Raw genomic sequence first — 20860 nt, forward strand, 5'->3', positions numbered from 1 at the left:
TTGCTGGCTGCAGAACTGCAGCCAGGCACCCAACTGATCCTCTGTCTCCATTTCCCCATCACTGAACTAGAGACCAGAGGTGTTACTGGTGACACCAGATTTTCACTTCTCAAGACAGGTACTTAGGGCTTCCAAATTTGAAGCTGACAATTTCATCACCCTGAACAACCAAGTCTTTTAAGTCATCCTGAAGCGTTGGTGTCACAGTCTTGAGTGGATCCATGGAGCATGGAACAGATATCACAGTCTCTGGCTGCAAAGGAGAGGGATGCCACCAGGCCCCCTTTCCACTTGGATCCAGTTTCTCCTTTACTCTGCTTAATTCCCTTCAAGATGCGAGCCTGTCATCTTTGCTATTACTGTTGCAATCTACCCTGACCCATGGCCTTATTATGCACTTCTCTTCCTGAGCAACAGCAAGCTTTTATATCCAGCATCCGTCCCTCCTAAACACTCAAAAGATCATCATTCCACGTGCTCTCTGGCTCCTTCAGCTGCGTTCTTTAGGACTCTTAAGTGAATGTCATCAGACCTCAATGATTTCAACCTGCTCAGTTACTGGAGCTGCCTCAACCTGTTTCCTGCAGATGGGGGACTGCATACTTGCTCGTTAACTGCGACTGCATTAGTACCCTCTTACTATTAACCTCTCTAGTGGAGAAGGCAGCAGAGGACCTATTAAGGCTCACACAGCCTGTCTGCCATGTGGCCTGCCTCACACTTGCTTTCTCTGACTCCCTGTTAATAAAAAGCCAGATTCCCCTTGTGGATGATTCACTCCAGGATGAAGTGCCTGAGCAGCTACTGTGCCACTCACTTAATTCTCTAAGAAAACCTCATTGTGTCCTCTTGTATTTTCTAGTTTAGTTTATGCACCTTTAATCTTTTGCATTCCCATAGGACATTTAGCCTCATACCAATCACACCCAAAATACGCCTCACCCGGATTCATACCCACTCACTGGACTCTTTTTGTTGTTATTTTTGTTTTGTTTTGAATATTTGCGTCATATTTCTTTATGTGTGCATGCATCTCTTTGTGTGAATGTGTCCCTTGTGAGTTTGGGTGGCCAAGAGAGGGTGTCAAATTCCCTAGAGCTGGTAGACCCGAGCCACCCAAATTGAGTCATAGGAATTGACTCAGGTCCTCTTCAAGAGCAGCAAGCGCTCCTAATTTCTGAGCCATCTCTCCAATACCCACCCTCTCCAACTTAGGTTCTTCTTAACAACCAGCCAATGGACGCAGATACTACACAGTATAAGGAGAAGTGTCTTGTTTCAATTATTTGATCTTTTAACTTTTATTTTATTTTAGCACATGTCCTAGTTGTCATCCGGTTAAGAGTACCTGCTCAGTGGACCAGTGTTTGGGTCATTTTTATATTACTTCTAATCTATTGCCATAACTGCTATTCCCTCTACCCCAGGGAGGAGGGGGTGGTGTTCTTTCCACCAAGCACATCCTGAGTGAAGGTCATGATTTTAGGAAATAGGAGAAAAGTGATATTGAACTCATTTCTAGTTACAGCCTTTGTTTTCATCTGGAAAGCTGTTTTCAAGTGCTGTGGCTGAACTTATGTGACTGTGGAAATAGCAGTTTGCACAAACATGCCTACACTGGATGAATGAACAGGAATGGGACTGTGAAAACAGTTTCTTTAGATGCTATCTTGTTTTGTGTTGTGCTGTTGGCTCATGAAATGTTACAATGAGAAAGAGCCCAGGACATTCTTCTAGGGAAGGGGAAAGTTGAGACCCCAGAACTGCTTTGATCATCTATCTGGTTGCTTATTAATGGAGCTGAAGCCACCGGGGAAGGCCATAAGAACCATGGTTAGGATTCCCAATGCCTGACAGTAGCTCCCTTCTCTCTTTCCAAATATCAATCTTTCTGTTAGCCTGCCTATATATGGAAGCTATTTTTACCTTCCCCATTGCTGCCTGCATCTAATACTGGAGAGATACAAACTACTGACTTTAAAACCATCAAACTTCACAAGGTTGTGTTGGGGAGGGACATGTATATACGCCTGATGGAGCCAGACTTTACCACTGGGTATCTTCTCCAGCCACTCTCCTCTTTACTATTTATTTATTTGGCACATGTTCTCCCAATGAACTTAGAGATCACCGATTTAGCCAGGCTGGAAGGGCAGGGAGCTCTGGGGTCTACCTGCCTCTATCTCCCCACTCCCGAGTGTTGTGGTTAAGATACTGCCTTCCCAGCTGGCCATCTGAGTGTTGGGGATCAGAAATGAGATCCTCCTGTGCTTATATGGCAAGCACTTTCACATTTTGCCTCTTCCCAGTCCATAAGCTTACTAATGACAAGAGCTTTGCGAGAAGACAGGGAGAAATGTAAATCAAATGCTAACTTAGTGTCAGCCCATGCAAATGTTCACTTGCTGAATTTCCATATTTAGAGGTTTACAAAATAGAAGATCATCTGCATGGAGAGGAGAAAATGCCCTTGAGTGCCCTCCAGATCAGCTGCAGTGGTCAGCCCATGATGAGCCCCTCTAGGCAAATGGTGCCTGTGCACCCACTCTGAATCTGGTCCACTGCCATCCCTCCCCAGATGCTGATAGAAATAGAAAGAGCCTTTGGCAAGCTCCAATCTAGCAGGGGAAATAGACCTTTAAAAAATCTGTTAGGGCCTCATCTAAATGGCTTTGTTGGGAATCATTTCTCCCTTTTCTGATTTCTGCCCATCTACAGGGCCTATTCTTCTAAGGTAGAATATAACCGTTAAGCATTATCTAGTCTGTCGCCCTGACTGTAGGCGAGAAAATGATGTAACCACTTCTGTCACTAAAGAAAAGAATGAGTCTCCTTTCCGTGGCCTCTAGTAGTTAACCAACTTCACTATTAGAACAGAATGACATTATTTCCAGGCAATACCCTCACACTGGAATTCAGGCTTCTTTCCTCCTTCTATTGACATGGTAGATGAGTATTTAATAACTGCTAATTTCACATGAGGATCATCACTGCTTCCTGATTTCTGGGATCCACAGGCTGCTTTTTTAATCAACCAGGCAATGTGAAAAATCCTCCACTCCTGTCTTAATCAGGGAAGCCTGAGAGCTATACACAGCAGACATCCAGAAATATCTATAAGACCAGGGCAATCCTGCATGAGCTTACCAATTCCTGTGACATAGAAAGCCCCTCTGGAGAGCAGGGTCACTGCTATGCAAACCAATGGACAGTTGTTCTTTACTTTTAGTAAGGTTTTCCAGACAGACCCATGGGAAATGATGAACTATGAGTCCATAACTGTAGTTTTTTTCCATGATCTCTACTCAAGTCACTAGGAAAACAGAAGTCTCCCAGGAAGTGAGAAAGATAAAGGAAGTTCTCACAGACATTGTAATGAAGCCTGCTAAGCCTTTCCATATATATGTATGTATGTATGTATTTACATATACACATATTTATATATAAACATATTAATATATACATATATATGTATACACCGTGTGTGTGTGTGTGTGTGTTTTGTGATAGTATTTTGTGAGTGTATGCATGTTTGTGTGCACATGTGTATATGTGAACATGTAGGTATCAACTTCAGGTATTGTTCTTCAGTTTTTTGAGGCTGGATACAGAACTTACCAAGTGGGGCGGGCTGCCCTCACTTCCCCAGTGCTGGGCTTTTAAGTACAGGACACCTCTTTGTTTGAATTTAGGGGCTGAGCTCAGGAACTCATGCTTGTACAGCAAGCCCTTCAGTAACAAGTCTTTACTATTTGAGGAAGTTCCAGCAGCAGCCATCATTTCTAAAGATTCTCTACACCTTCCGCATCCTGCACAAGGGATGCTTTATATCCTCTGATTAAGATCTGCCCACGTCCTTCAGAGAAGTCCAATTCTATTTTATGCTTGTACTCATTCTTCACCTCTTCAATATTCATCACGGAAGTGAGCTCATGTAGCATTTGTCTCTCTGTGCCTTACTTCACTCAGTTGAAGTCCTCTAGGTTCATTTCTGCTGTTGTTGCAAGTAGTGATCCTCCCTCCTTTAAGGCTAACAGTCATCCCCCTGTATAAATATACCACTTATCCTTTGTTCACCTATTTTTTTCAAGACAAATCGGTTGATTCAATTTCTTGGATATTGTGAATAATGACATATAAATTTTATCAGCTCTATACTCATCCTCATTTTAATTAATTTTTGCTTTCACATTTGTTAATGTGTCACCATATTCTCTCACATTGATATATAAATGAAGCCATTCTACCAAACACATCTTGAAGTTGTATAAAATATCCTCTCTGAGATGCAAAGCCTTCACATTACACAAACATTAATTTAAACAACAGGTACTCCCCAAACATCTCAGGATAAAAGCACTTTATAAAATTAAGTGATGATTTACCAAGCTGCAATGCATCTGAGGGTTAGACAGTCAAACCTCAAGCTCTGGCCAGGGGATGTGTGCTGTATAATTCCCAACAAGCTGTTTGGAAAAAACTATATTTACTACCCTAAAACCAAAGTGTTGTAAATGAGCATCAGTGGCAAGTAAAGGGATGAACAGCTCTCAATTAATTCAGTTGTGTCTTCTTTAACTGGTATTAGAAAAATGTTTCCCTCTGGGCCAATGAGCTTTCTCTGCCTATAAGGGTGCCTGAAGCCAAGCTTGTTGACCTGAGTTCAATCCCTGGTACTAACTCAGTAGGAGTAGAAAACTAACTCCCCCAAGTTTTCATCTGAACTCCACACCTGTGCACACGCCCAATAAATAAATAAATGTAATTTTTTTCAACTTGAAGTTGTATTCACTATATGCTTGAAGATGTAAATAGACTTACAAAACTGATATTCCTGGTTCAAGGACAAAGAAAATAGAGGACATAATTCAGTTTTATTTTAATTATAGTTCTATAAATGCAAACACATAAGCTTGGCTTTTATTTACTGGGATCTTCACTGCTATCAAACATAGCTATAGTTTTTGAAAGTCTGCTTTTAAATATGAGCACTGCTTTGAATTCAAGTGATTAAGCAGATGGAATATCAAGCTTTGATTCTATTTAACATTCTCAATGGGACCACATTTTACTAGGAAAAAAAATAAATGTAAAACTAAGTATTAAAACACTTTATTCCAACATGATAGGAAGAGTTCCAGAATGAATGCAGAAAAATATAAAGTCAATGTAAATTCAATTATTGAACAAAGTTACCACAGGAACATGCAGAAACACAGGCATTCAAGTAAATAAATTATTCTGGTTTTGTTACTGGCTGACACACATTACTCATTTCCTTGGACTTGAGACAGAAAGGCTTCAAAGCAAAAGGAGAGATGCAATCAGGGGACCAAGCTCATTATTCATCCTCTGCCAGGCTCAGTAACTGGGGATTCCATGCATACTGCCTCCAACAGCCTCACCAAAGGTGTTCCAGAACTCACTTATTACATGCTCAACTGTCATTCAAAGATCTGCTTGCTGATGGAGGTGTCTAAGACAGTTCTCTGTGACTATATTCATCATCAACTCTTTACAAAATGCCTCTAGCTGAGTTTGCTAATAAAGTAGTAGTGAAGTCTGTGGGCTACAGAGTTGTTTCATATATCAAGCGTGCAGATCCAGGACACACAAATAAAAAAAAGCTGGGTTTTATGGAAGATGCCATAGGGAGATGGAAACCGTTAGATCCCAGTAGCTCAACAGCCTGAGAGTGTACCCCAATTGATGAACTCCGGGAAAAATGAGAAACCCTTTCTAACAAAGAAAGGCGGGGTAGGGGATATGGCTGAACATATAAAGGTACTTGCCAAAAAACATGATGACCTGAGTTTGATCGAGGGACCCACATGGTAAAAAGCAAAGAACCAGCTTGCATAACTTGTCCTCTAACCATATACATACCATGGCATACATATGTATGCACAAATAGAATGAGAAAAACAGATAGAAATAAATAATAAAGACATAATAAATAAATAAATATAAATGCAATAAAATTTGTATAAAAGAAAATGAGGATGTCTCTTGAGGAGTTAACAGATGAGGTTGACTTCCAACTTTCATATGCATGCATGCACACAAAAGTACTGGAATTTTCAAATGACTTACTTACAAAATCTGATTTGAAAGCTAATTCAAGGTTAGTTTAAGAAGCAACAAGAACGATAAAGTAAGACATTGGCACAAGGACCCGAGCCAGAGGGACTGCCACTGTCCATGGTGCTGGGTGAATGACAGGTTCCTAAAAAGGAAGCAATATGCTACAGCAGGCTTTTCCCTCTCATGGCTGGGGTCAGGTATGGCCTGCCTTCCGGGCTCATAAGAGGTAGCTTTCCTATTGTGTTCTCATGTGGCCTTTTCCTTATATCCTCAGAGTCAGAATGTCCTTGTTATAAAGGAAGTAGCTCTACCAGATTAGTCCTACCTTTAGAACTTCCATGAAAGCCTGATCTTCAAATGGACCCACACTGGGTGCTAGGACCCCATGCTATGACTATGGGGGGATGATTCAGTCTCTAGCACATGCAAAGTGAAATAAGGAGAAGAGGCCTGCTTCCATGCACTCTCTGCTTTGACTAAGAAAACACATTCAGTTAAGGTTACTAGGAGGAGGGACTCACAAGGTCTCATCACTCCCTGAGGAGCTATGGACAGTTAATAGAGGCTGTGGAGGTGGATACAGGAGGATCCCTGATGCTGGCCAGCCAGGCTATCTGGATCAGGAAAGTCTGGGTTTATTTAAAAAAAAAATCCTGTCTCAAAATATAACGTCAAGGAACATTGAGAAAGATACCTGACATCTGCACCCATGCCTGAACACACATGAGTACACACACACACACACACACACACACACACACACACACACACACACACGAAACTCTGGAGATGAAACATTGCCTCTGTTGTGTGGCTTTCCTTCTGGTCTCATGATCTCAATCTCTGAGTGACCCTTCATCTCCACAATATGTGTGTCCCTGCAGTGCACTGGACTGGTTATCTGAAGGACCAAATGAGCACATAAACATGCAGGAACACACAGAGTGTCTGGAGCCTAATGAAGTCACTATAAATATCTGTCCAAGGCATGGATTAACAGTATAATTTGTAGCTCTGCTTCTGATGCTGCTAACTTTCAGCTGAAACCGTCAGCCATCAACTGCGAGAATGGCTTCACCATCTGCATTGAGACCCAGAAGCATTTGAAAGCCTTCCAAGCCTTTGTGTGGACAGCTGAGCAGCAGCCATTTGGTTTAATATAAAATTGTTGTCAGAACGATGCTATAATTTGCCTCCTACACATGTCCAGATGCCACTAAATTGGGCCCAAGGTCACCATGGTGGACCAGACTAGCCCACAAATGATTGTCTTATTTCTGTAAGAAATGACCCAGGGCCAGATGTTGCATGGTGTCTACTGCTGGATATACACATTCAGCAAATAAATGGAATGAGACCTGCCCCACCCCACCCTGATAACAGGTCAAAGGGCAACTGAGTGATTCTCCTTGCTCCAATCAGTTTTTAACTTCTTGTGAAGGGAAAGGTGTTGGTCCATTTGTCCTACGGGCACCTCTCACTCTGTAGATGTCAGTGTTCACTCTGGGAGCACTGGGCATTCATTTGTCCAGCAGATTAGCTAAGTTTCTTGTTGCTATGACAAATTGCCTGGTGTGTATTAGAAGAGAAAGGCTGAGTTCTGAACCTCAGTCTGAGAAGGGACTTTGCCTACTTCATAGGTGGTGCTAGGCTTTTCCATAAGGAAACAGAGAACATAAAACCATCCCACTCTGTAGTATTAATGACCACTGATGATCCCCGGTTGGGTACATTCTTTTATTTGACTTTGTAATCTTTTCTTCATATGTTGCTGGCATCTCGTTCTTCTCTGTCATTAAGAAGTCTGCTAAGGAGAAACCTTTCCTCCAATTATAGATATTGTTACAGTTCCTAAAGACAGAATAAAACTTGATACACATTCCCTTACCAGCTGGAGGAATACCAAGGTCATTCCTAGCATTCTCTAAGGTTGCTGGGGTGTTCTGTAGCAAGTGGTAGTAGTTTTTTTCAGTACTGGAGGTCTTTTGTAACATTGGAAATTGGAAGCTTTCATGGCTTACTCAATACAAGTTGGATTTTTATTTATGTAAGGTGAGGATTTCCTAGGTTGGACCATGAGTCTCAGAAGAACAACATAACAGCATCAATAAGTTGCTATGGAAAGCCACTTGGCTCCATCTTACCTTTGGTGCCAATGTGACTTGTGGAAATCATATACAAAGTCCTATGACTTTAAGTCATTTGATTTTTCTCTGTATTATATGTCATCAATGGTATTTGCCTTGAATTTGCAGGGGTTTTTAGACTCAGATATTAACTTACAATATACTAAACATGTATATTCCTAAAGAGAAATCTTAAAATAGAGACGAATTCATAGAAATGTAGTTTTCATTCATGTTCTGCCACATCCTCTCCCTAGGAAACTGTTGCCTCTTTATCTTTCCAAACATGTTAATTACTAGTATGTTCGTGCACATGCATGCACACACATACAAATAGATCTACCTGGCTCTTGGATAACTCAGTATATATGTAATACAAGTAGTTTCTTCATTTATATTTACTTACAGAAATATATATTTACAGAACACACAAATATATGTACATACAAATATATGCCTCCCCCCTTCTCCCTCCATCTGAGGTGTTTTTCTCCTTATAGAAATTGGATGATTTTATTCCGTGTAAAAATCAGAAATAAGTGGTTTTAAATAGTCACATAAGTCAAAACTGTTTTTAATTGAGTAGTAGAAAGGATAAACTATATAAATCTATATATTTACATTTATTATTCACTTCACATTTAGCCATTTTCTACATTTCCGAGGGCTTTATTAATAAAGTATTTTTGGAAAAATAGATACTGCTGTTTGAATTTGAATTTAATTATTAGGAAGCCCCAGCTGCTTTAGAGAGAGTACAAGACATTCTCAAGAAATGCTTTGTTTCTTAGGGTACATGAGGCTCTTTGTCAATCACACAGGCTGTATCTTAAGCAGCCAAAGTAGACTCTTGGCTTCTCAAAGACAAACAAGGTCTAATACGGTAGCATGCATTGCTCAATAATAAAGTTGTGCAGAAGCAAGCACTGGGTTTTTGAGACACTTAGCACATTAATTTTTGTAGGGTGCAACAAGATGTGAATGTTCCTCAGGAGACAGATAGGCCTTTCTTGACTTAGCCAATTTGATGGTTGTGTATCCTTCTCCAATGTGTTTAACCTCCCTGCCCTTAGCTCCTTATCTTTAAGACATAGATGTTAATAGTTCCTCATAGGACTATAAGCAAGGACATGACATGGTTGTAACACAAAAAGCACCAGACCCAAGGTCAATACACCACAGTTCTTTCACAGCTAGCAAAACTAGGAAACAACAGATGATAGTTAGGACTCGCACTGCCTGAGAGCAACTTTGCTGTAGAATGCCCCAGCTATTTGGCTGTACACAGGACAAGTTATTTTAGCCCAAGTGAACCTTGCCTTCCTCTTCTGTAAAAGAAAGGCTTTAAGAACTCTTCCATGGAGGGATTTATCAATTTAACTATAGGAGACTGGGGAGGTAACTCAGTTGGCAAAGGGTTCCCCTCCTATGCACAAAGGCCTGTGTTTAACCCCAGTACCACAATAACTGGCCATGGTGATGCATGCCTGTAAAGCCAGCATTTACAAAGTAGAGGCAGGAGAAGCTAAAGTTCAAGGCCATCCTCAGCTACCTAGTGAGTTCAAATGGCTATTTGAGAATCTGCTCCATGTTTTTTAAATTAGGTTTAAATATAGTTCTGTTTATCACAAGGAAGAGGAAATCCCCTGTTTTGTCTTATTTCCACATCCTAGTTACCTACCATAACATCCACACAGTTTCAATTCTCCATAAATGATCATAAAAATAAGCCACAGTAACCTTTGTGTTTAAAGAGCATCATGGGAGATAGTGGGCTGGGGTGATGGTACTGTCAGTAAAGTACCTGCCTTGAAACCAAGGGAACCTGAGTTAGATCCCCAGAAGCCACTTTAAAAAAATCTGAGCACAGCAGTATAATCCCAACATTGGGGAGGCTGAGACAGGCAAATCCCTTGGGATCCCCACTGACCAGCCAGCCTAGCTCAATGCAAGTTCCAGGCTACTGAGAGAATCCATTTCTAACACAAGGTGGATGGCACCTACAGGATGACTCTTCAGATTGTTCTCTGGCCTCCACATTCTGTATGCACACAGACAGAAACCCAAACACATAGAAATTAGATATATCTGTCCACATATAGAAGTCAATGCAGAAGTTTGAAGTTGCAGCTCTGCAAACATAAAAGCTCCTTCTCCATCCATATAAACCTCACAGGTCACTTAATCAGGCAGTGGACAATTTCAGCATCAATGTTACCTCAAGAACCTCACCTCCTCCGAATGGGACTTCAGGGGCACAGAGGCAGTGACTTGTGTCCTACAAGTGCTACTCAACTATTTATTTAGGGCAGTCTGCTGTGAAAGTCCCAGCCTGCAGGATCTGGAAGCTTTTATAATCTATGACAAAGACCTACAGGATATTTCTTGATAACTTGTCATGGGCTCTGGTGATTGTCTCTGAAAACACAATAGATTTGCAAACTCTTGTTTGTGTGTTGCATATAGGAAGATACTAAATATATTACTATTTCACTAGGGACACTCTTGACAATAATGTGAATGTCTGGGAGAATAGAAATCAATTCTTAAAATGATTCTGACATCAAAGGTGACCGCTGAGTTTCAGAAAATAGTACAAAGTAAGATTGACTTGCATGATTGAGATATTCATAAGACCGACATTGCAGAGGTAGGCTGGGGAGTGGTTTCTACGTTTTTTTTTTTTTTTTCATTGCCTGAAATGGAAGGGAAGGAGGCATACCAGGTGTAGATGTCTCCTTGTTTCAGTCCTTCAATCACTTTTCCTATTTGCCTTATGGCAAATAGTTGACTCTAATTTCATGGAGGTCTGTCAGATGTGTACTTTGTGTGTGTGTGTGTGTGTGTGTGTGTGTGTGTGTGTGTGTGTGTGAGTGAGAGAGAGAGAGAGAACATTGTATGTGTACAAATGCGTGTGCATATGTGGGCCCATGAAAGTAAAGGTCAGAGACCAAAGTTAGGTGTTATTTTTCAGGAGCCTTGCACCCCATTTGCAGACACTATCACTCACTGAGACTTGATCTCACTAATTTGGGTAGGCTTGATTGCCAGTGAGCCCAAAGGACTCTGCTGTCTGCCTCTTCAGCTTTGGGTTGATAGGCATCAACTATCATACTTGATATTCTATATGGGTTCTAGAGATCAGTCTCTGGTACTCATGGTTAAGCAGTAAGCCCTTTACCAGATGAGACATTTTCTTAGCCCTATATATGATGCTTGATTAACCATAAGATCATTAGATAGAGGGAAATGGCTTATTTATTGTTCTGTCTTTTAACTTACTGAATGCAAAACCAAATCAATTTTGTCTCTTCTTTAATGGTCATATTGGGTTTTAATGGGATAGATATAAACATGTATTAATTCATTAATAGCACTGAATGAAAAATTTATTTAAATAATAAAATAAAATAAAATAGTTCTGATAATGACACCCATGGTAAGAGATGGTTCAATACTAAATCTAAACAGCAGTGCAGTCTATATAGTACCTCATTCTTTTATTCTGTGTACTGAGTATCTGCTGTGTATCAGACCAGAAACATAAGCAGTTTATTTTTTATTCACAAGGAAGAGATAACTCATACTTGGGACCAGAATATGAGCTCAGGAATGGTCCTACAGATTCATAGAAATCGAGTAAGGAAAATACAGTGCTATGAGAGGCATATCAGAGGAAAAGGGCAGATCAGTAACCCTTGTGATTTATTTGTTGGCTAAACAGATCTTACCATACTGAAGGGAGAAGAGACACAGTAAACTTCAGCTCATTTCAACGGTCACATAGTCCTAGAATCAGTGGCATTATATACTGATAGTGGTGGAGACATTTGTGGGCATTGAGTCACTGTATCAGCAGGAGGATCTTGAATGCAAAGTCTGGCTACATCCAGACAAGTGAAGGAGGAGAAGGAAGATGAGGAAGGATGACATAGAGGGAGGAAAAGAACAGGGAAGGGAAGGATAAAGCCATTCTTTTATGGACATGTTGATATCTGTATTAACAGAGTGCTCATGACAAATCAATATAGCATTATAGCAATTAAATATCAAAAGAGAGATTCATATTTTCATCTTGAGAACATGCATCCTGTCACTTGTTACCACTGTGACAGCCCAGGAAATGACAAAAAACATTTCTGCAATACAATATAATTACAACTACAGCATACCTGTTCCCCCTCCCACCCTGCAGCTCCATCACAGGTAACCTCCTGCTTTACTCTACACAAACAACCCTAACAGCCTATGCCTGTTTGTTAGCGGTAGACACTTATAAACAAGGACTCTATTCACTCAATTATTTTTCACAAACTAAACAAAGAGGCCTGAGGAAACAGTTCTGAGTGTTTGCCATAAACACTGAGAGATGTACTCTATGTAAATGCCACTCCCAAATGCAATGATTATGAACCAAGCTGTTGGTCAGAACTTCAGTCAACACACTCAGGAATTTGGCTTTCCCATAGGCCTTGTGTGCAAGCAGAGAAAGACTGGGAGACATGTTATCCGAGCGTCATAAAACACACTCAGAAAGTAAATGTTACCCTTTGGGAAGAAAACTTTCAATGCACCAAATTCCATTTAGTGCCCTGCAGAAGGGATTCCTGCAAAGAAGATTCTGCAATGAGCAGCTCATCTTTTATAGGTGAGCACTCCATCATCAAAGCCCTGGAATGGAGGAGAGCTAGGTCTGCATCCTCCCAGGCCATCATAGTTTATAACTCCAAGAGTGATGGCTATTATCACAGTTTTAAAGATTCCCCAGAAACTGCTTTTCTATAACCTCCCTCGGAAGCAAATGTCTGTGATCATAAACACACTATTCATAAAATTCTTCCCTATGCTTAAGCCTGTCAAAGTACAATCCTGAGGCATCTTCTACTGCAGAGAAGATACCCATTCATTTCCATATTCATTCATTTATTTCCTAATCAACAAATAGCAGTGTCCATCATGGCAGAGGTATAATCAGATGCCCTCTTCTGGCCTTCAGACACATCTTTATTCATATGCTCTCATACCTACCCATGCCCACACAAACATACACATGATTAAATATAAAATACACCCTTAAAAAAAGAAACAGGTAACTGTAAAGGAAAAAGAATGAGGTTGAGAGTAACCTAGAGGTTCTTTACTGACAATTATCCATGTATGGACTGGTGCATGTAGACATGTGTGTGCATTTATGTACATCCAGAGCTCAACCTTATATGTTGCTCCTCATGACACTGTCCATCTTGGTTTGTCTTAGACAGAATCTCTTAGTTTTAGCTGAAATGTTGAAGCTGGTGGGCAGTAAACCTCGGGGTCCTCTTGTTTCCATCTCCCCATCACTGGGGTTACAAGGATGTCACATGTCTTACTTGCTTTGTTTTGTGTCAGCTCTAAGGCTTGATCGTGTTTGCAAGTCAAACCTTTTACCAACAGAATCACCTCCCAGTACCATCACTGACATTTTTAGTGATGCCTATCTGGTCAGAGAAATTGTTTGTATGTGAAAATAAAGTAATGCTACTATAAAGTTCCCTCTTCTAACATTTTTTTTTAAACAGGTTCAATAAATCCTGAAATAAACATCACCCGAATGAAGAACAGTAACAGCTGCTCACCATGAATCATCCTACTTTCCTTTGGTCAGTCAGGTTCCTCGGTATTTAATTTCAATTGGCCCCAAAATATTTTCTTTTAATTTGACAAGTTTGTTTCTCCAATCAAATTCCAAAACAGACATGGACCCAGACCATCCCCACAGAGATCACTGTGAGGGAAGCTTGGGCCCTAAGTCACTCTACCCTAGAAACTCGCCATTAAGAACTCAAGGCTGGAAACTTCAAAGGCCTGGTTCCAACTGTGTGATATTTATTTCACATGATAAATAAATGCATTTCATTCCTAACTCACTGTATTCTAAAGAGCATGAAAAGCATTATAAGAGCATAAAGCAGTCCACTTTTCTCATTTTACATGGAAAACGATGGAGATGTGGAGGTCCAATGACTTCAATAGAATATTTAGCAATTTAAGGTGGGGCAGTGGCAGTATTCTCAGAACAGGCCACCAGACAGGACACTGCTGCCTACAAAGAGACCACACTATGAATGAATGGATGTTGCAAACATTACAGGAAGGCCCAGCAGGTAACAACAGATGCTCCTTTGTATACATGTGTAGATATTTGTGTTAGTGTGTATGTGTAATTGTGTATATGAGAGAGAGAGATGGAGACAGAGACACAGACCCAGAAAGATAGAGAAAAGGTCAGAAATCAACTTTGGATGTTGTTCCTCATGTGATACAGGGTCTCTGAGACCTGCTATCCAACAAGAACTCAGCTGGCTGGATAGCAAGCCACAGGGACCTACCTGTCTCTGCCTCTTGAGCACTGAGATTACACCACCACACCTGGCTTTTTACATGAGTTCTAGGAGTGGAGTCTGGTCTTTAAGCTTGTTCTGTAAACACGAGACCTACTGAGCCATCTCCTCAGCTCAATATTGAATACTTTCATTTTTAGAACTTCAAGAAACAATGCATTACAGTGTCACTTTTCTTAGGTAGAGACAAAAATACAATGGAAGAACAGAATGTTCCAAACGTCAAATTAGTGGACACCCAGGCTGAAATGGCTTTTCTTTCTAGCTCTCTATACAGTTGCCTTTGCTGCCTATGCTATGCTGGAGTAAGATAGCATCGCTAAAACACAAACTGCACAGAGGAATACTTGACCTAGGTTATGTTCACCAGGAATGTTTAAAAATACCATTTAAATTGTTTTCCTCCATCTGTTGCATACTGAAGAAAATGTACCCTCCAATCAATGTTTCTCAGCCATTTTAGCTTTCTAGTATACTTATATACAGTGGCAAATAAAAAGGCCTTATTTCCATGAAAAGTCTCAGCCAGAAAAAACAAAACAAAACAAAACAGACAAACAACAACAACAAAAACCTTGCAGAGGGTGTGGAAGTAGCAACTCCAAGTCAATCAAAAATTACTCTCTAGGACATTGAGGGAAAGTAGTCATAAAAATTAAAGAGCCAGTAAGGAGGGAGGGATGCTGTGAAATTCTGTCTTCCACACATGAAATGGTGGTCACACACATCAACTCAAAGAAGCTGTATCTGTCTGCACAAGATCAAGAAGATCAAGTCAGCCTAAATGTCAGCATGGCATGGGAGGAGTGTTCAAGGCCCTGCTCCTATCTGAGGAGCTACTGGTAGTGATGGCCACTGAGGAAGAGAGTCACTTTTTTTTTTTTTTAACTGACACGGCCAATAATATGTCCCCCATCAGAGTGCATGGCCACACACCAATACACACATGAGCAACACTAACTGGACTGGGAATATTTGTGATAAAGTATTTCTAAGAAAAGAGATAAAGAGATGGGTTGGTGAATCGTTTGGAAGTTGAAAGGGGGACCTGGGTATGGATAAGATTTACATAGAGGTAGGAAAAGGAAAAAAAAAAAAACCTCTGCATTCATTAGAAGGAACAAGGCATTCGGGAAAACCAATCTCAGAGGCAAGTTGACAAATTACCCTTAATGTCTTCGACAATGGAATCATGCTCAGGATCTCGTTTCTGACACCTACATTTTACAAGGCACTGCTTATGTTTTCTTCTAGCAGTTTTAGTGCTTGAAGCTTTAAATCAATGTCTTTGATAGTCCGGGAACAGGACAGCAGAGCAAAGGAGCTGTTGACCAGCCAGAGGTAAACAGGTGGTCCCTGTCTTCATGTTTCATCCAAGGGATCCAGGGAAGCTCACCTCCAAGGGATTTTGGGTTTTTTGTTTGTTTGTTTGTTTTTTAAGATTTACTTTTATTTATAAGTGTGTGTGTGTGTGTGTGTGTGTGTGTGTGTGTGTCTGTACAAGTGTGAGCGTATATAGTGGCATCTTCCCTTGCCAGTGATCTTGTAGCAGCTGCCACACCCTTTGGATGTGGTTTCAGGTGCAGACATGATCCACTGATAAGGTAGAAGCTGCTGGTTCACTCTCTCTTAGGTTCTGGAGATCATCTGGAGAGCAGAGACTGCATCTTCTGGAGCAGTGGAGGCTATTTACTCTTATCTGTGTAAGTTTTTCCCTAATAAAACCTATTTATATTGAGTCAGGTGGACTCATTTAAACTCCTGCCTTCGTGCATGAACACACACACACACACACACACACACATTTATGTAAACCCATATCCAGGAGAGGATTTCTGAGCCTCTGGGATTGTCCTCAAAGTCACTTATGAGTCTTCTAGCATAGCTCCTAGGAACTGAACTTAGATCCTCTGCAAGAATGGCAAGTATTGAATTCTCTATAGCCCCCAAAATGTTCTCTCAATGTATGTGTGAGCCATGCAAAGAAAAAAGAATTAAGGGGATATTATATTATATTTATTATACTATTTCACCCACTTCTATTACAGGTCCCCATTCCATCCTGATGAACAGAAAAAAGAACCTGAGGACCATACAGATCCTGGAAAGCTGATAATGGGAACAGGAATCCTTCAATGAGCTAAATGGTAAAATCCAACTCCATGTGACCTCTTGAAGTTCACCATGTAGCCAACTGCACTTAAGGGCAGCAGTCAACTGTGACAGGAGGTCCTCTGAAACAGTAATGACTGAAAGGCTTTAAGGGAGAAGAGATACGGGATCCAGAGTGAAGAAGGTCAGAACAGTTGCACAGGAACATAGGATGTAGGGAATGAGAGCTTGAACCCTGCATGGGTGATTCTCACTAACCCTGACTGCTGGAGAGCAGCAAAGGGCAGCTGCTCCCCTTGCTTAGACGCTGACGTAATACACAGTGGGAACACTCCAAGGCTTCGTAGGAAACACTCCATAGGATACTGCAGGCATGATATCATTTACTGACAGGAAATGGTTTACAAGACATGCCTGCCAGATGCTGAGTCTACTAAGCCAATTTTAATTTAGAGAGGCAAACAGCAAAGCACAGAGCTGCTATGCAACAAAGCTAGACACGACTGTTAGCTCTATGCAGTCACTAATGCCATCTGATGAGTCATGGCTCAGCACGCTAACCCATTAACAGATACCAACCCTGCAGCCCTGAGTCAGAGCGAAGGTCTTCTTTCATCTACAGCTCTACCACAGCAAGTAAGCCCTCTTCATCTGCATTTGCATTTCCTTTGCTCTTGTTGTATATAAAACAGAAGTGGTCATTTGCGATAGACAAGTAGCTTTCAGGCTGTGGAGATGGCTAAGTGGGCGAAGCTCTCACTGGGCATGCTCCACAAGTGAGGGCTCTAGGTGGGATTTCCAGAAGCCACCTAAGGTGAAAGCAACAACACCTCTCTGCCATCCAGGCGTTCCTACTGTGAGGTGGGAGAGGGCAACTGGAGGAGACCCAGATGTTTACTGGTGAGCTAGTATAGGATACGCAGTGGTGAACAGGAAACTCTAACTCAAACAAGGCGGAAGGTGATTGCTGGCATCCAAAGCTGTCCTCTCCCAGCATGCATGTCTCTCCCACACACAGACAGACAGACACACGCACGCACACACTGGTCAAAAAAAGAGTAAAGGACAGCAGCTTTAAGGAACAATTCATGAATTCACTATATTGTTTCCTGAGGAACCACATGTGATACACGTGCAAAATATGTAAGGCTTTGTATGAGATCAGTACTGGAGGGGGGGGAGTTGCTGCATTCTTCATGAATATTCAAACCCCATTGGAGATAATGGGCCTGAGATTTTTGCCTCTATGCAAGTATAGCCAGGCACAAAGACTTCATTAACTTGAGGTGAGCTAATGAGGCTGGGCCTTAGTCATCACCATCTTTACCTAGGAAGAAAAGCACTGCCCTAAGCTCTGTCTATACAGATAGGCTTGGCTAACTAGAGAGACACACACTGAACACATAACAGAGTTCAGCAATGGGGATATGAGAACAATTATAGAATTGCACATGGCTATAGCACGAACCTGTCATGAAACATGCCCAGCCATGTACACCACCAGGAAACGGGTTAAATGCCATCACATATGGAACATGTTCATTGTGCAGTGACACACATAAGAGTCACTGTAACACCACCACTGCCTCTAAGAACTCACCTTTAAAAGGGCTTCCTCGCCTATGGGAGAAATCTGATCTGAACAGCCCCTTCTGTGCACTTTAGTAAGTAATGGTGTGAGCATGCTAGTTATGCTTTCTACCTTCTTTCATTAGGAAACTAGGGTATGGCTTCTTCTATGAAGGAGCCAGTTTTTTCTTCATCAGCCTTCTTGTAAATCAACCTTCCATTGTAAGTCAGAAATCTCTGAGAAAGTAGCACACTAACAATTTAAAAATTGACATCTGCCCGTGGGATAAAATATTCTGTACCTCTCCTGGTTATTAACACATATAAAGGGACTGTCAACCCATGGTCGGAAAAGATAACGTCGTGCATATAGAAGTTTAAATACAAGGGCTGGAGAGAGCGCTCTGCTGTTAAGAGTGAGGAATGTTCTTACAGAGGACTTGAAATCAATGCCCAGCCTCCACCACAGCTGCCTTGCGACTGTCTGCAACTCCAGCTCCGGGACATCCAATGCCCTTTTCTGGCTTCCACAGCCACTGTACTCATGTGAACATACTCATACACAGACACAGATACATAATGAAAACAAATCCTTTTTTTTTTTTAAGTTTTAAAGTTCAACATAATAGTTTGGATCCCCATGCAAATCATTATCTGACCATTCCACTGACCAACGTGCCCAAAGGTATGTTCTCCTGTACAAATACCAAGGAGTTTACAAAGATAAACAACCACTACTGGCAATACCTTCAAAACTAAAGTTTGACGTGCGAAAGGCCATCAAAAATAGTTCAAGGATGCCAAATCATCATGTAATTATCTGTCATATGTCCCCTCCCTGGCTGATTTCTATTGGTTCTCTGGCTATAATTACAGTTGACCTTTTAAGGCCATTTAAGCTCTACATAAGAAACCTGATTGCAGTGGGAAATATCCTCACAAAAGCAGGCTGGGAAACCAACTGCTATTTATTGTACATATAATTATCTTCTCTTTCAGCTCAGGATGGAGTTCGGACTCTCGCATGACTCAAATCTATGTGGGATTGTCATTTGATTTACAACTGGTGACCTGGCATCGTATGAAAATAATTCACTGTGTCTTTTGTGGCTCATCATGGAAATCAATAGCTTGAATATAGAGACGTCTCAATTAGATAGTGCAAAGAGCGAGCCCCGCCCCTTTCCTTCCTGTATCATTAAAATGGTAAATATCCCACAGCAGTGCTTCAAGTTGAACTGGAGAGCATCCTTTATTACTGGCTGCTACACATCGAGTGAGAGTTCACACAAAGGAGAGGAGAATTAAGGGTAAGGCGGTGTAAGTTATGGCATGAGAGGGGAGGGCCATGGGAATGTTAGCGTATTTATGGGTGCTTTTCTATACCACCTGAGTAATTTCATGTGTCTGACAGAGTATCAAATTACAGTGATGAATACAGATGAGTCATCCATCCTTCCTGCCATGTTCTTCGATGCCCTCAAACCAAGGACAGGAGCAGCCATAGTGTGTGTTGGCTACCACAGTGAGGGAAACTATCTCAAGGCTGAACTGAGGTCTCACTCTACAACACATATAAAAGCTTAAGCCAGAGGCTGAGGAGACCACTCAGTAGGTAAAGCAATTTCTGGACAGAGTGTGAGAACTTGAGTTCAAACCCCTAGAACCCACATGAAGGCAGACACCAGCGTCCATGTTCCTGTACTCCTAGCATGCCCATGGGGAAACGGGAGGCAGACACAAGAGAATTCCAGGAATGCTGTACACAGGAGGGGGGATCAGCAAGAGGCAATGTCTCAGAGAAGGTGGGAAACAAGGACTAACACCCAAGAGTGACCTCTGACTCGTGTGTGTGTGTCAAGGCATGTGTGTGACCCCACCACCACAGAGAGAGGAAGGGGGGGGAGGAAGGGGCAGAGGGAGATAGTCAACTGTTATAAAAAGCTTCATAATGGAAGTGCAGGTCCCCACACCATGCTCATGAACATCCACATTTCAGGACAACATCTCAAGCATGTCACAGCCTAGGATGGCCTCAGTATAGAAACGTGGAATAAAAACAGTTTTCCAGTTTTATTAATGAGAGTGAATTGTCCCTCACAGGAGAACTATACCTGCTCCCGGAACTTTAATGCACAGCTCTCTTTTCTCCTTTAGCACTGAACAGATTTTAACACAGGAAATTGTGCCATCACTGGGTCCTATATCAACTGACTAGAATTCAAAACTTTCTGACTGTGCTAAAATGATGTCTAAGGAGGAATTCTCTTTTAAAACCCTCCTTCCAAGTCGTAGTCATACCTTTTTTTTAAAAGTTTGATTTTTAATTATGTAGAGTGTGTATGTGTGTGCAGAGGGGGTGCATAGGAGTCAGGTGACCAAGGGAGCCAAAGGAAGTCCCTGGGTCCCCTCAAGTTGGAGTTACATGCAGTTGTTAGCTGCTTAATGTGAATGCTGGAGACTGAACTCCAGTCCTCTGCAAGAATTATGTACTTTTAGTACCTACCCCAAGTAGTTTATAAATCCATTATTCTTTATTGTGGCTACTCATGCCAAAAAAAAAAAAAAAAAAAAAAAAACCAAATAATT

The 20860-nt window shown here is 41.3% G+C and overlaps 1 protein-coding gene across 1 annotated transcript in view; it reads right to left on the minus strand.

The window, feature by feature from the left end:
• Positions 1 to 20860, minus strand: part of Nckap5 (NCK associated protein 5) — an 806966-nt gene that overhangs the window by 412880 nt on the left and 373226 nt on the right. The window lies entirely within an intron of this gene.

This window comes from Phodopus roborovskii, unplaced genomic scaffold, assembly GCF_943737965.1.
Source record: "Phodopus roborovskii unplaced genomic scaffold, PHOROB, whole genome shotgun sequence".
Taxonomy (NCBI): domain Eukaryota; kingdom Metazoa; phylum Chordata; class Mammalia; order Rodentia; family Cricetidae; genus Phodopus; species Phodopus roborovskii.